We start from the raw sequence: 18,189 nt of genomic DNA on the forward strand, positions 1-18,189 counted from the left end.
TATGTAGAAAAGACTAGTTGTATAGTTTAATGAAAAGGATAGGTGTAATTTCTTGGTTTTTGACATTTGAAAACTATATTTTAGTGACATATTAAGTAATACAGTGTATATTAACTTTATGTAGCCACATTTTATCGGGTTATCTTTTCATAACTAATATGAAGCTAACATTTTTCATTTAAAAAATTAATAATAATAATAACAATAAATTTAATATGTCATAAATAAAATATATGGATGTCCATATCCTTCCCTAGCTGTTAATATATATGTCTATATCAAAATTTGGGAAATAGTTTGCATATTTATGAATTGGATCAATTTAGGCCTCTGGTTAGAACAATTTAAAGCTATGTTGGTACGAGAGAGATGTAATTCCTTTCACTGTGAATACTAAGTAGAACTGTAGCTATTAAAAAGTGCGTATATTTTAAGTCAAAATTTGTATTAAATTTGATGAAAAATTTGAGTTTCTAGAAATTTGATCTCAAAAATTAAAATGTACATAAATTAATAATTTAAACATTTTAATAATGTGTATTTTTTTTTTTGTTTGTATTGAACATAAAATTAAATATATGACATACATTTATAAGAACAAGTCCAAATCCATCTTAATTCCAAATTCATTTATAAAAACAAGTCCAAATCCATCTTAATTCCAAATTTATATAGTGTAATTTTTTTTTTTATTAAAAAAAATATATTTAAAACTTAGAATATATTATCTATGAATTTATTATGTATCTATTAATGGTGGTGGTATGGAGTCAACTTAATAACTTAAATTTTAAACGCTATTCAGAACGACCAGAATCTATAGTAAAATCAAACTAAAGATGGCCCTTTGATGATAACGGCTCACTATAAAACCCCGAACATAGTGGATAGACGTTGACCTATCAGTTTAATATCAGGTAAATTTACATTTATCACATAAAATAAAAATCTTCCTCATCACAGGTCAAGAAACTAAGATGAAAACTGTCTCACTCCCTTCAAAGGTAGAAATCATGATATGACTCTTTCCTGCTTGACGGTTTTTTACGACAGTTTTGATCTTATAAGTTACTGTTTACTTTGCAGTTTGTTTGCATATTCATTCTATGATTTTTGCCCCGAAATAATATTTAAATACCATGGTTGTTTTGTCAATGCCTGAAAACAGTCCTTAAAGAAAGGTTACAGTGATCTCGTTTCTATACTAACGCTGCTATGGTTTCCCTGGAAACTTTTAAGATTTCTTTGCTTCTCTGGTTTCCATGCAAGTTTATTGTCTGTGAGACCTATAAATTCATACAATGTGTTTTGTTATTATTTCCGTTTTCAACCGCAACAGGTCTCTCCCCTGTATTTTATTTTCAAAAGGTAAATACCAAGTATGCTTCTTTAAGATGGATTATCTAAGGTAAATTCATAGCCTGCGCATATAACAACGATTATACTACTTCCACTGATTACTGGTTTATAAATGTCTTTAAAACAGCCACATGTAGATCTACTCACATGACAATGAAGATTTTAATTACACCGAAAGTGTCCTGCATTAGGAAAGTGCCAGATTAAGCACGCTTTTAGTGACAGATCTATTTTGCCATCAGGATTCATGGATACATAATACTCTTCGCCATGGACCTATTAAATCACAAAGGTATGATTTAATCTCTTAATGTCTTTGCAATTCATAATCTTGGTTTTATCGTTTGTGGTTGGGATTAAGACTGACGAGCAGGTTTTTTTGGTCACGTATTCATTCGTAAAACTTGGTGGTTTTACTGTAATTGGTTTCCCTCGCGACATTCCTTATTGAGTCCTCCTGCGAAGTATATTATGGTAACCACCTAGGGTTTCTAAGACTATTTTTTAAGTAAAAAGAAATGTTTTGTCTTAAATATTTGATTTCTTCCTAAACATTTTAGAGATGAAGTCATATCTTCGTCTTAAACATATTTTGTCTTAATATTTAATTTCATCTTAGACTTATTTTCCTCTTAACATATCATTTTATTTTAAATGAGTTCATGGTCATCTTAAACTTATTTTCTTCTTAACATTTCATTTTATCTGAAATGAGTCCATGATCATGTACATACACTTTTCATTGTCAGGTTTTCAAATAGCCGGAGGAGCATAGGTTGGAACTTTTAATTGTCAAGGTTTAGGCGAAGGATGCCCGACTATAGATAGCTCTAGGTGAAAGGGTAAAGCAAGACCCTTTGTCTTATATCCCTCCCTATCTCCCTATTAGCATATGTTCTGGCTTGTTCCGGCATAAGCCTTACATTTCCATTTTCAGGGATATAGCCATAGTCTATTTTAGATCCCATTCTCAATCCATGACCAATTGCTTCAAATCTAGTCCTGAATCTAATTCTAGTTCCTTTAGTTCGAGAGCTAGTAGCAAACTTTCCTTTTCAAGAGTAATTAAGTGGTAGCAAGGGTGGTTCATCACCACACAACCTTAATACAAGCTCATAGAAGAAGGAATACATGGGCAAATAAAAATTCAGATTCCAATATAGCAGGAGCAAGAAGCCAAGGAAGCATAAAAGGAGGAAATTATTTTCACAGAGCATTTGATTCCCAACCCAATTGTTGGGCACCTCTTTGAATGCCTGTTGTAGGTAAAATTTGTATTTTCGTTAGAGCTTATATGTCTAACTACTATTGCATTCATTGTTTCGTTCTTTTGTGAGAGGGAATTCCTAGGGTATTACCCTCTCAGATCTGTTTGAGGGTTTTCCTATATATTCCATCCCAAAAATCTTCAATTTAAGGAGTTACAGGGTTTTTTTATTGATTTTTTTTTGTTGAAAAACATCTAGGGTTTCAATGGGGTAATTTTGTTTAAGTCTTAGAGGAACTTATTGGAGTCTTTTACTTCTTGATATTTGTAGAGCCTTCAAATTGTCATCTAATGCCAATATTTTCTTTGGCACATTTTGTCAATAATTCTCTCTGGAGATTACAGACGATTTAGGGTTTTGTCATTTGACCATTTAGGAAACATCGGCATCCAAAGATTTGATCCTAACACCGCTGGTATGAAGTATTACTGATTACATTTGATTTATATGTGGTAGAGAGGGTTTTACTTACATACAGTCAGTTCTAGGTTGGGTTTTTCAATGTAGTGGTAGATTGAGGGCTTATGATTTTGAATTCTTCGAATGTTATTTTGGAAGTAGTTTGAGGGATTATGCATTTGAATTGCTCATACATTTATTTGCACTTTTATTTAAGTGTTGTTGAGTAGGTAAAAATAATTCTTCCTTAAGTTTGAATGGAAGTTCTTCCTCCACTTTAGCAGGGTCTCATGCATTTAGTAATGCATGCCTATATTCTCCACATGCTCCACACTAAATCATTAAAAACACTGAATCATTAAAACAACAAATTAATAGATCAGTAACGAATCTTGCTTGCAAGATGCTTATATGTGAATTCTTGATCTAGATGGAGCTTAATTTAAAGTGGAATATAGAGTTTATGTCAATGTAGTACAAAATATTCGTTACCATTGATGAGAAGCCATTATATATGTAGAAATAGGAAATAAGTAGGAAAAATTAGTACGAGAGTCTGGATACAACTATCAACTGCCATGGCTGATGTAGTTCTGCTCAATGAAGACATCCAAGCCCCTCTGGGAATATATATTCCTTGATAAAGTCAAAGCTTCTTCGATATTCATCATATCTTTCATTATCCACTAGCCAAACTATTAACTAATTGCCAGAAGATTAGCCAAACTATTAACTAATTGCCAGAAGATTAACTTCCAGTTCATCTGGCTTCACTATGGGAGAAAGGATGATTGCACACATACAGGCTCGCATCACAATGACTTTTCTCACTTGGGTGCAACAGACAAGAGGGATAGTTTCCGTAGCATTTTTGGAAATCCCAATGCAAGGGCTCAGACTGAGATCCCCAATGTTAATGGGAGTCTTCCCACATTTGGCAATGCTATAAGAGATCTATAACATGAATGAGCTCTAGAATGCCATTAGTATTACCTTTGTTTCCTGCACATTCACCATAGTTAAGGAATCCCAAGTTTCCATTGTACTAACTCTCCGTTACCTCGATTAAAAACATTAACAACCACCACAATTGAAGTTGCAAGAAGAGGAACCAACGACTGTCTCTTCTTTATACATAAGGGCTCCCTCCATGAAATAAAAATATCAGTATGAACACAGAGAATGGAGTGTGTGAGTGCTTTATGGGCTGTCTAAAGGTTTTGCGTTCTTCAATTTCTGACCGGTCCTTCTAATGGTTGGGTTGTTGTTACTGATATTTTTGTAATAAGATTTTTGTAATCTCTTTCCCAAAATCTGTAAATGTAGAGATGAAATAATTAGTGTGCCACAAAATGCACTCTTTATCAATCAAAGGTCTAGCTACTTCCTGATCTAAGCGAGGACCATGGGATACATTGTTGCAAAATGGAGGGTCCGTGTAGCCCTTGCTCCATCCAACGTATCCATGATTTTCAAGAGCCACTACAATCATTAATATTGGCCAGAACTGAAATTATGACTATTCGTTACATGTTGAAGTATGGAACTTGAACTGAAATTAGGGTTTTATTTCTTAATCTTGCTTCAAACTTTTTATTTTTTGTTTTTTTTTTAAACCCAAAAAGATGACATTAACATAAGTTTCTCAGTCCACTGTGGGACTGGGAACCCATCTCCCTAGTTTTGGTCTATTTTAGGGAAGTCTGAAATGGCTCTCTCATATCATGAATATACATTGCATATTAATTAGAGATATTTAGAGATTATTTATTTGTCTATTTTCTGTGAGTATTCACCTCTATTTTTCATGTGAAGAGTCGAGTCTCAAATTAGAAACCTTAGCATACATGCTGGCCCTTATAATTCTTATGAAAAATATACATCTTAGAATTCTAGCCCACATTACTATGATTCATATCCCTTACTTGGGCCACAAAAAAGAAATGACATCCAATTGCAATGAAAATTATGCATCTCTTACATTTCTCCTAAATATTCTAAAATCAACGTTAGCTAAGAGAATTAATTCCGACAGGACTATCTTTTGACAAGTCATTAAATAGATTGAGGACCCATTAAAAACTCATGCACACCTGGTTTTCAAATGAAACAAAGAGTGTCACCATCCCGATGCGATCCATTATTCCTATTATGTAAATCTTGACTACAGAAGCATGGTCACTCCATAGTGAAACTTTCCAAATGGATCTGGCTGAGGAATATGATTTGGAACCTAACAAGTAACCAATTCCAAATACTTTTGAGTGCCACACAGTCGCACAGGAGGTGTAATATCCATATCTTTCTTCTGACAGGGAGGACAAGAAGGCCATGCAAAACTATAGTTTGCCATTGGTAGATTGCTATCCATAGAAAATTCCTTAGTCTAACAACAACTTTTTAAGACTAATGTCAAACTCCTTTTAGTATAATTAACTTCGTTCCGGTTTTTTAGGATTGACAAAAACATGGCTTTAGAGTGAAGGACTTCATGCAGATTGGCCCCTCAATTAAGACATTCGTTACAAAAACAAATCCTCTTCAAGCATAAGAAATTTTCTATAGCTTCTATATACTATTTTTCACACACAACATGGGTATTCAACGCATCCTAGGGAATTCATCAAGCTATTGGAGAAACGCATTTACAATTTGTACATCATTTATTACTTCACAAGGATAACCTTTTCCATTGATGTCCATACTCATTATAGGGTCTAAAATGAACATAGAGAGTTGTTGTATGGAATTTCATGTGAAATGTTCATCAATTTTTTTTCGATGCTATATAATATTATCCACAGGCATCTTTTGTAATGTTCACACACTCAGGAATTCATAAGTATTTTGAGAAATGGATTAAATTTTCTATGCACATTGTATTAAATACATCCTTTACCCACCTCTACTATTGATGACCATATTCATTATGCAAACATGGTTGGAATTTTTTTCTTATTGAAAGTTCATTCAATAACTTGAAACAAGCATCTATAAGAATATATCCAAAATAGAAGTATATACTTTATTATCTTTCCAGTGTAAGGAATATAATAAATCATAGAAACCTCTATGAACTAAATATACCTTCTTTGCAATCTGAAGCATCATTCCCTTAGGAACCATCTTCATTGAAATGATTTAGACAACATGGAAGACATAGTCCAACCTCAACACGACATGCATTGCCATGAATGAAAGTGACATCTACCCTTAGTAACTTATCTCTTCTCTCTCTAGATACCATATCATTAGTTGACATTATAGAATTTACAACACATTACTTAGAAAATTTAGAAATAAGACTCCTCATAAAATATAAGAGTAAAATTTAGTCTACTTGGAATGGAGGAAAAAAAAAAAAACTAGTTGATAAAACATTTATAAGGCTTACTAGGATATTCTCCTGAGAGAAGTGACATACAAATCCTAATCAAATACTTCTTCAAGGACTAATATTTTTCACATGGTAACTAAATTTGAGATCAAAGGTATCACAAGAACATCAAAAGTTTTATGGTAGAACAAATGTTATATATGCCATAGTGCCAATATTAAAATAAATTAAAGATGGCTTTATTAAAAAATTCTAATCTCTTCTAAATACATCTATGAAAATCAATTATCAACCTATCCTCAAATAGGTTAGCCATCATCCTTTTCATCACAAATACCCATAAGAGCCATTAAAAATATAAATATTTAGAGTTAGGCTATGAAACAACCCTTTCCACAGGTAGCCTTCATCAAGTATCAGACATGAATGGATAACATTAATTTATTGTAGGTTGATTTAAATCGTTAATAAGATATTATAAGACCTCACAAAGCCACTATCCTCTTTTTCACTTTTTGTTTCTTGAAAATGTTGCAATGCTCAAACTACTCTTCACCATTTCTATATAGGGTTTTCATATTGTTGTTCCTCATTCAACACTTACCCTCAAACCATCATTTACTTGTGTGATTATTCCTGAACCAACAATATTTAAATCATCCTCCAAAATCCATATGCATATTTGATAAGATACGGGGAAAGTACCCTCCCAACAAATTCAATTTTAGCGAAGTTAGCACTAAATGCAATTTGGGCTATTTTCACATGAGTGAATTTCTCTCATTTTTCACTCCATTTGACCCTAGAATAGCTTGACCTATTTCTCCTTGTCAATTTTCATGATCTACAAATTTAAGTTCCTCCATTTTTGGTTTCAACATTGCTACTGGTGGACTCAAGCAAATGAATGGAGACTAGGGCATCAAATCTCAATTCCCCACTAATTGAATATGGAGATGATGTTCAAAATCTCTTAGTTTTCGAGGAGCTTGCAACCTCGATTTAAGTATACATATGTTGTGCTTTGATATGTGTCATGTATGGATTCATATATATAGATCCATCAATGGTTATAAATAATTTCAACTCTATATGACTGTAGGTTTTGCCATGCATTTCACACCCATACATTTTAACTTCTAATTGTTTAGATGGTCCTTTAATTGATGATGTTTATTCATTTTATGTGTAGAAGTGCATGGGTGTTAATTTTTGAGTTTTCTTACAAAATTCATCTCCAATGAACATGCCACATAAATTGAATGGTTTGGAGGGATACTAAAACTTGTTTCCAAGCTATGAATAACTACAGATGAAATTGTGAATAATTGTCTTTAAGGAAAACTTTATGAGTTTCACCAAACACATGACACAACTTATACAACCTACATGTTGAAATGATTATTTTGGCTTTGGAAGCCATATCAATTTCTCCACTTTTAGATTCTGCAAGGATACTTAGAGGATGATTTCAGTATACCAAACTCTCCATTTATCATGAATTTGATTGGATTCCTCATGATTTTACCTTTATTTTGTCCTTCATGAGTATTAGATTTCTAATGTACATGTTTAAATGGGAAGTCTATAGAGCTAGAAATTCACCTAATGATGTTTGTGTACAAGTTCAAGGACATGGGTAGTTATTTGATGGAGCGAGGCTAGGAAATGTTGAGCTAGTACGACATTTTCTCAAGCTGAATTTGTGAACACCACTCCTAGAAACACCACTTATCAAAACCTAATTCCTTTGTTAGTGGGAAAGGTTTGTTTTATTTTCACAAACTGTGACCTCAAGAAGGTGAGAGAGTAGTTACCAAAATACAAGGTTGGAGCTGTAGCTCATGTTGTGCTAGTTGCACCAATTGATGCGGTGGCACCCCTTGGAAACAATGTTCTAGAACCATCTTAGACATATTTCTTCTAGGTGCTAACTTTTCACAAAGAGATTAACAAAGTGTAACATCCCTTAGGAATTTTTTTCGACATTTACCAATGTGTAACTTTTTACATTACTTTCTATATTCCCTCCATTATGATTAGAATAAACATCATCATTACATAGAGAAATATTTAATAAATGCATAGTGATTTTAAACAACCATTAACTCCCTTTGTTGTAGCATATTAACTTGAATTTCGTGCTATAATTATGCATCGATTTCATGATTCTTTTAAATCAATTAGTAAATCACATACTTGATAATATAAGAATCACACCATGAAATAAATTAACATCATAAAAATGGCACAGTGAACAATCACATCATTAGATAGCGATATACCCCAGAAACCCCGTAGGGTGAAAACCAACAAATGTTTAATTTTATGATTAAACACTCATGAGGTGTTCACCCCTCACTCAATAGTTATAAGGGAGTCCATCCCTCAACCATTTTCACAAAATATTACATACAAAAATCATCTTGGATGCAGCATAACTAGCTATAAGCTATTACAATAATCATGATATCATTTACCCATGAATCTTCAATCTCTATGTTTTTGTGGTTACTGTTTCCATCAGTGGATCATCTTGAAGTTGGAACCAACGAATCTTTATCTACCACGATGTTAAACATGAACTATTCTTTGCACAAGTCACCATCCTTTCCTGCGATTGTTGTCATTACCACACTTGATTTCATGATTAGATAAAACATAAAATATTAATTAACCAATAATTAAACTTTATTAATTGACACTTCAACATCTATTCGTGTGCATGCATAAAACATAAAAAAAAATGTGATGAAATGTCTTCTTTAACACCATTGCACATGCATTAATAAGTTAATAAAAAACAAATCACTATCAAGCATCATCTTTCCATCACAATGCTAGAAAAATCTTGCATGCACTTTCATATTGTTTCCAAGGGAAAGTTGACGTACTAGATATTATTCTTGTGCATGCAAATGCATAATAATATTTCAAGAAAACTAGCACAACAATCAATTTTCTTTATTCCTACTATTATGTTTTCTTTTCCAAAGGGATTGATGCAATAACTTATACGCTTTTGCATGTGAATGCATGCTCTTTTCCAAAAACATATTTCCACGGGAGAGCTATTCACAATGGCTACTATGTATAAAATGCAAGTTCTATTTCAATCAAATTTAACATAATAGTTATAATTTATTGCATGCACCTACTTTTCATCTCCAACAAAAAATGATATGATAACTTTTTCTTCTTGCATGTGAAACATATATTTGTTTCCAAAGGAAACTAACTAAATCTTGCATTGAAAAAAACACATTTATTTTCCAAGGGATCAAACACATAACATTTATTCTTTCATGCATGCAAAGAGACATTTTCTTCTTACCAAAATATCTAGCCCACTAACTATACATAATATTCTCCCAAAAGAAAGCTAATACCATAGCTAATCCCTTTAGGTGTGCAAATGCATATTATTTTTCCCAAAAGAAGGCTAACACAATCAATATTATGCGATTGCACCTTCCTTTTCTCCAGAAATCTAATACCAAAACTATACTTTTCCATGCATGCAAGTGTATATGTTTCTCTAAAGAATCTTCCAAAGGAATCTTAACACAATAAAGCATGTGATTACCAGTTTTCCTCTCCAAGAATCTAATTCAATAATGCATACAAGGACATGTTTTTCTCTTCTCTTCTTTTTGAAGAGTTCTAACACAAAAAATACTTCCTTGCATATATATATATATATATATATATATATATATATATTATCCAAGGAATTTAACACACTAATTATTCTTTTTCCAAAAGTTATCTAACTCACTAGCTATTATGCATGAAATACAAAATATTTTCCTATCATTTAACACATCACACAAATTTGTAATATTTCCTCAAGAAATAGTATGAATAACAAATCCTTCCCAAATAACACAACGAATTGATTTTTATGCAAAGGTTTTGTGTGAACTCTTTCTCAAAAAAGTTACTTATCTCTTTTTGCACAACTTAAGCTTCTCATGCATGTAAAATCACATATTCATTTTCAGTAGATCCTATATACTAGATATTATTCCTATGCACATAAGAGTCCAATATTTCTCTTTAAAACTTTAATGCATGTGCGTTCAAAACTAGAGGGGGGTAGAGTATGTATGCCTTCGTAGACTTAGCAGTCAAATCGTTGCGCGGAGGTGGGTCCCTTGTCCCACAACTAAGGGGGTCTCATACACCAGTTTGATGTTTGGCTTCGCTATGACCTTAAAAATGGATATTATTATTATTATCATGAGAACATGATTGGTAATATTTTAAATGAAATAACTTAATTCCTTTTCAAGAATTATCAACATAATTGTTCTATTTTTTATGCATGCGAATAACTTATTTATTTTCAAGAAATATCAACATAATTGTTCTATTTTTGTGCATGCGAATAACTTATTTATTTTCAAGAAATATCAAACTTAATAGTTATTTGTTTGTGCATGCAATTAATTTATTTCTTTTCAAAAAATTTAACACAATAGTTATCTCTATATGTAGAAACAACTATTCTTATCCGACTGAAAAGTCAAATGCAAGCACTCTGTTTTTCCTATTTTAGACATCAACTTTGGACGCAGTTTCTGAACATATGGAAATTATTTTTTGAAAAAAAATAGGTTTTTTTCGGGAGAGAGTTCATTAAAGAAAACCTCTCTGAGGTTTTACATAGGTGCCACGGTTATGAAGATTCAAATGAATCTTCACAACCCATTTTTCTAGATTTAAATATTAAATAATTTTTTGTTTTAGTCATCAACTTTGGACACAAGTTTTGAGAAATTTAAAATGCATTTTTCAAATATGGAATAGGTGTTTGGCTCAAATGGGCTCATTTACAAAAAAGTCTTTCAATTTTTATACATATATCACGGTTTGGGAGATACAAAGACATATTTGGACTATATTTTCCAATAAATCATGAAATTCACACAATTATTTAGCCATGAAAATCTTTTAAGAAGTGAGTGCACATGAAATATTTTAAGAATTAAATGAACAAAACACTTATTTCTTTATGCACAAAAGTCCATGCAGGTTTTCCCAAGAAAATTATCTCGACTCTTTATCATATGAAAATTTCCAAGCAAATAAATTCGATTGTAATTTCTTCATGCATCATATGCAAACACAATAATATTTTTCAAAGAGTATAGTTACATATCTTTTAATGCATTCTTGGAATCCCTCCTTCCTATCTCTTGGCTTGATTCTACATGTATTATATCATTAGTTCTCATATTTTCTCATAGACTTACAATAATTAGAATTAAGAAAATTCAATAGCTTTTCCAAATCCTAAAAGCATTCCATAAACCACCCATAAATCACTCCATAAATTATATGTTTCCTAAATCCTAAAATCACTCCATAAATCATCCATAAATCAATCAATAAATCATATTTTTCTAAATTCTAAAATCACCCAATAGTTCATCCATAAATCTCTCATGTTTTTTCCAAAGTAGATTTTCTTTTTCCTTATGGACAAAATATCACTTATCCATAGCTTTTCTAAAACTATGACTCATTAGTTCTAAAAATAAAAAAATATACCAACTTGGAAATACAATTTATTTAGATAGAAGAATATAAATTATTCTTAATATAAAAAGTACGAATTAATTCTTGTAATATTCTTATAATTAAGAATTAGAAGAGTATTCTTCTTGTAGTATGAATATAAGAATTAAAAATATTTAATTATCCAACAAAACTCATTTTACGCGTGTTTTTATGGTACTTTATGCCACTCATATATATATATATATATATATATATATTTTCTGCGTAAAGACTATTTCTATTAAAAAAAGAGAAAGAATATGTACAAAGAGGTCAAGACCTCAGAGGGGGCAGAAGCCAGCCCTCAACCAGAGATTCTGATACATACAGATCCTTCTATCCGCCCTTCCAGGATTGAGAGACCTTGAAACATGATTTGTAAGTCCCTGACAGACAAGAAAGTGAACCAGTTCTGTGTCTAACACTACAGTACTATCACCGACTATGGCTTTGCTGATAAGAATTCTGTCATAACCGCCATATACAAAATTAAAGCAAAAACAAGGCTTGCTGAGCCATGATTTGTTACTGCTCATCAGACTATATTGGCTCGCACCGATACAAAAACAAGAACTGAAACAAGAACAGTATCCAGAGACGCATAACATAGACGCATAACATAAAATGAAACAGAGCAGAGGCGAGAATGCCAACAGTAGGCATTGAACCAGAATCATTAAACATGTTTAGGAGAGTCGAGAGCATCCTTGTCCACCTGGCTGGAAGAGGCAATCCACGTGACGACCACATTATCTGCATCTCCCGCGATACCGCCATCTGGAGGAATTACCAAATTCAAAATGCTGCCTGGAGGATGAACCGGCTCACATGCAAGCACCTCGCGTTGATTGGAGTCTGCCAGAGGCTGAGGAGCTTCAGGTACAATGCCATCTTCCTGCATGTTGTCGTCGTTGAAAACGACCCCAGCCATCTCCCCCTGAAGGACACTATCATCCTGAGACTGAGACGTGGTGGTGTGGGCCGAGCTGCTGGGCTTATCCTCCTCCTCAGCAAGGATTACAGTGATGCTGGCTGACAGCACGGGCTTATTGAGCCTGCTATGGAATGTGAAGCGGGTTGTTTGAAAGGAGTTGTGTGGGAGAGGCCTAGCATGGCCAGAAGGTGGAGAGGACGAGGAGGGAGAAACGATAGGGACAATGTTTTGGGGAGCAGAATGAGAGGCCCGGCCTCGATTACCAGTGGTGCCTCCACGGCGAGAGACTCTATGACTACGAACCATTTTCGAATTATCAGAGAGACCAGGGAAGGGAAATTGGCAGAGCCGAAGGGGAAAGGGCTGAGCGCAGGTGGACCAGGCCAAACTTAGAATCCAGATGAGCTTCCAATCAACCTGAATGAAGCAGGGGTGCGGGAAGAATAGCAGGCGGAGGTAGAAAGAGCCGAGGGTAATTGCATAAACCAGACACCAGGCCATGGATAAATCACCGTGCATAATCTCTCGAGCTGAGCGCGCATTGAATACCAACTGTGTGACCATTATTATGTACCCTGGCGAATTCATATCGCATGCTATGGGATTGTGGGATCCGCATCGGTGAGCCAGGTGCAGGGACAACTGCCTGCAAGGAATAAATCCTCATAAATGCTCACCAGTGACACCCGCATTCGGGTGTGTATCATCCTCCTGATTCATATCATTCTTCACGATGTTATGGAAATCTGAGAGTTGATCCTTTGAGGCTATGCTGGTGATTGAACCTACAAAGAAATCTACCCCAATTTCCACTCCTATATTAGCAAGAAAATCAGCCAGCTTATTTCCTTCCCGCTTAGTGTGTTTGAAAGAAATTGCTTGGTGTTGAGAAAGCCATTTGTCTATTAGCTCGAGTCTTTGAGCCATTCTCCAACTGCTGCTGACCTTAACCATGTTTATGATGATTTTTGAATCTCCTTCAATGGTAAGCGGAAAAAAACTATTGTCCTGAGCAAGGGTGAGACCTCGCCATAATCCTTCCAGTTCCGCTGAGTTGTTAGAGTCCCAGCCTTTTGAGCCAAGATAGATTAGTAAAGGAATGCCATGATGATCCCTGAAGACTCCCCCATAACCTTCTTTTCCTAGATTACCCTTTGAAGCTCCGTCGAAGTTGAGTTGGAACATGTTGCTGGGCGGCGGAGTCCATTTTGTTGGGCTTTGGTTACTCTTAGTAGGATTGTCTTTAAGAGTAAGCTTTTGATTTAAATGTATTTTCCAGTTGGCCCAGACAGATTGTTCCTGCGGCAGTGATGGAAAATCTTCTTGGGACCAGGCCTTAATAAACAGAGTTTCTTTAATGTTCTGGTGTAATCTAGTCCAGATCTGCTCAATAGACATTGGTTTATCCTTGAAAACTCTTCGATTCCACTCCTTCCAGATGTTCCACATCAGTAGACCAGGGATAAGCTGCCAAAGTGTGTTTAGCAGTTTGCTTTGATAGGGCTCTTGACTCCAATTACGAATCGTAGCTTTAATATCCCCATGCACTCTGCCTTCCTTTTGGCATCGGAAGGTAACCTTTTCCCATAGCTTCCGTCCTATTTGACAAGTTTGCATTAGATGTAAATCTGATTCCTCTGCTTGCTTGCAGTTAAGACATATAGATGGGCCAGAGAAGCTCCTTTTTCTGAGGTTATCCCATGTGAGAATTTTATTGTGACATAGGAGCCACAAAAATGTAGACACCTTCGGCCAGTTAGAGGAATTCCAGATTTTATCCCATAAGGTATCTTTGATTATCCTTTCCTTGATAATTACCTTATACGCTTCCCTTGTGGTGAAAGTGCCTTTCTCTTCATATCCCCATCTGAGAATGTCCGTTCGTTCTGAGGAGAGGATTTTCTGCTTTTGTAATTCTGAGGAGAGAGAGAGCTGAGTTTGCTCAGAGCCATGCAACAGAATTTGTTTGGCCTCCATCCATCGTCTGTATCCATGTGTGGAAGAAGGGTCCCAGAACTGACTAACCTTATCTACCTGATTCATATCTTGCTCTGGTAGGGGAAGGTCAGAGAGAGTGTCCTTGATCTTTGGGAGCTGCTGCCAAGAGTCTTCCCAGAACCTTGTTGTGTTGCCATTCTTAACTTCCCAGAAGCTATGTTGTTGTATTAGATCCCTATGTTGAATGGCCGAATTCCAAATTACAGAGCCTGTGCTTACTTCTGACATTCGAATTCTTTCTTCAATAGGGCTATTGTTCGCATATTTTTCTGTCCATAGGGAGGCCCAGGGGGTGTTAGGATTTGAGAGCCATCTCCACCAAATTTTAGCTCCCATTACCTTATTACTCTGCCCAAGATCTCTTAGCCCAATACCACCAGCCTTCTTTGGAAGACAAACATTGTCCCATTTGACCAGAGCCCACTTTCGATTAGGACCTGAATTTCCCCATAAGAAGTTGCGTTGAAGATTCTTTATATCCTTGAGAACCCATTTAGGAGCTGCTAGAATTGAGAAAAGATACAGGGGCATGGAGTGAAGAACAACTTTAATGAGAACAAGTCTGCTGGCCATGTTAAGAGCTTTGTGAGTCCAGAGGAAGAGCCTCGCTTCTAGCTTATCTAACGGTCTTTCCAAGAGGAATGCTTGAGAGCCGAGGCTATTAAGGGAGCTCCCAAGTATTTAGAGGGAAGAGACGCTATGGTAAAACCAAGAATACAGGCTATGGCTCTTTGGGTGGGGGCAGGGGTATTAAAGAAAAAAATTTGAGATTTGACTCCATTAATAAGGGATCCTGAAGCTTCAGAGAAGTTCGTTAGGAGGGCTTTGAGAAGGTGAGCTTCTTGAACAGAGGGGTGACCAAAAAGAATGTTATCGTCCACGAATTGCTGGTGGGAGTAGGTAGGAGAATTGCAAAAAGATAGACCTTTGAGACGCTAGGAGAGCAGAGCAGATTTAATGCTTCGACCTAGTCCTTCTGCCATAATAACAAAAAGAAAAGGTGAAAGGGGATCTCCCTGCCTGATACCCCTGGAAGGACGGAACGTGGGCGAAGGGATACCATTGATAAGCACAGAAAAGAACGAGGAAGACAAAAGATTTACAATCCATCTAACCCAGGAAGGGGCAAAGCCAAAGGCAGTTAAGATTTTTTGAATGTAAACCCAGCTTAAGCTATCAAAAGCTTTAGACAAATCAATTTTAAGCAACATACCTGGTTTTTTTTATTGCTTCAAAGAGTGGATTATTTCATGAGTTAAAATAATACCATCCGTTATCTGCCGACCTTCTACATAACCAGATTGCTCGGGCGAAATAATGAGAGGGAGCAGAGGTTTCAGTCTGGTAGCTATAACTTTTGAGACAATCTTGTAAATGATGTTGCAGAGAGCAATCGGTCTGTACTTGTCTGGAGTATTGGATTCCTCTGCCTTGGGGATTAAAGCAATGAAGGTTGCATTCATCCCTGGGTACATCCATCTTAAAGTGCGTGATTCTTCAACAACTTGCCAGACTTCCAATTTGATTAGATCCCAGAAGTTGTGAAAAAAGTTGGAGGTGAATCCATCCGGACCCAGTGCTTTCCCTGCTTTCAACTGATGCACAACATTTTCGACTTCCTGCAGGCTTGTGGGCTTAAGGAGGAGAAGATTATGCTCTTCTGTAATTAGTTTGGGAATGTTCCTTAGAACTTTGTTAATAGCAGACGTTCTATCTATGTTGGGTTCTTGATGAGCTTGTTTGAAGTATCTGAGAAACTCATCTTCAATGCCTTCGTGCGTCTCAATTCTGTCTCCCTGCTCGTTTTTGATGTGGGAAATGTAATTATTCATTCTGCGTTGCACTGTGGTCTTGTGAAAGAATTTTGTATTCTTTTCCCCATCCTTTAGCCATTTGACCCTCGATTTCTGCCTCCAAAGAGTTTCCTCCTGTTGTGCTTTATCTAGGATTTGGGTTTCAAGAGTTTGTTCCTGCTTTGCTAGTTCCTCAGAGCGTCCTTCTATAATGATCCTTTGTTGAACATTCTTTTTATGCCACTCGTATTACATAGAGGTATCGTTGAAATTATAACACCTATGGAGCTTAGTATGAAGGGAGACAAGTTTGGTTTCTCCAAGGCAGCTTTGCTTGTGATGCTTGGCATTTGACCATTTTAGTATGGATGTATTGTGCAGTCTATATGTGACAATGGATCTATATTTGATCTTGAAGTTCTTGATCTCACAGACGATGATTTAATAGAGAAATTTGCTGCTAGTATTTCTATTGTAACAACTCTTTCTCTCGCCATCAATTATTTTACAATTGCAGCTGTTCCACATGATATCATTTTTTTTGTAATGTTGGTCTCCCCTACCCTTGTATTCTCATTGATTTTGTGAAGGCAAGTGCTCTATTTTCATTCAATTCTTCTTTCTCCAAATATGAACAATAATCTTCGACCACGGAACTTGAGTTCGATGGCTGAACAAGCTCTTGTTTTGATCCTTTAGCCTTCTATAATGAAATCAATTTATTCAAATTCACATAGCTTTTCCGAGAGAACTCCATCAAAACCTCTTTAAAGCTAACCAGATGATAATTATGGCCTATAAGAAAAGTATCATCCTGACAAAGAAGCTTTAAATATTTGTGAGCACCATCACGAGATTCACCCTTAACTAACTCTATTAGGATTAAAGAAACAAAGTTTCCAGGAATGGAAACCATGAACTTATTAGCACTAGCTTACCAATAAATCTTCTTAATCTTACCTCGTAAGTGTTTGAAAATAACACTTGCAGCATCTAGCTATTCCACATGCTATCATCAACAGTTACAAGAATGTTCTAGCAGTCGATATTAAACTTAATTTTTCTTTTCCACTCGAAAGTTGATTATTTGAAAGGTCCAAGAAAGTTTGCATTTGCTGCTACTTGAGTTGTTGGTGCTATGGAAGTGCAGCTATTGCGGCTACTCCAAAGGAAGAGAAAAATAAGTCTGAACTAGAGGAAGAGTCAGAACATGATATGGGTTTCAATACTTTTGACTAGATTAGATCTCGGTTACAAAACATAAATCATTATATTTGATAATTTTAATACAGTAATTATTCTTCCTTTTTGTTGTAGTGTCATTGCATCAAGGATTAGGCTACTATAATTTTTTTAAGTGTATATGTCTAGTCTACCATTATGTATTTAAAGATATTGATATATTGGGTTGCCTTTACGAGTTATTTGTGAGGTATCCACTATAATTATGTATTGAAATAGTTAAGCTATATATGTTGAACTCTATATCTCCAAGGGCATATAAAAACTTAAAAAGTTAAATTCCTTTAAATTGCA

At 35.1% G+C, this 18,189-nt stretch overlaps 1 pseudogene; it reads left to right on the top strand.

Moving 5' to 3' along the window:
* Positions 1 to 17,892, top strand: part of LOC149180925 (large ribosomal subunit protein uL10-like) — a 41,518-nt pseudogene extending 23,626 nt beyond the window's left edge.
* The last annotated feature ends 297 nt before the right edge of the window (positions 17,893 to 18,189 follow it).

This window comes from Pinus tabuliformis, chromosome 3_2 (assembly GCF_031772625.1).
Source record: "Pinus tabuliformis cultivar Carrire ecotype Pingquan chromosome 3_2, CPIR1, whole genome shotgun sequence".
Classification (NCBI taxonomy): Eukaryota; Viridiplantae; Streptophyta; class Pinopsida; order Pinales; family Pinaceae; genus Pinus; species Pinus tabuliformis.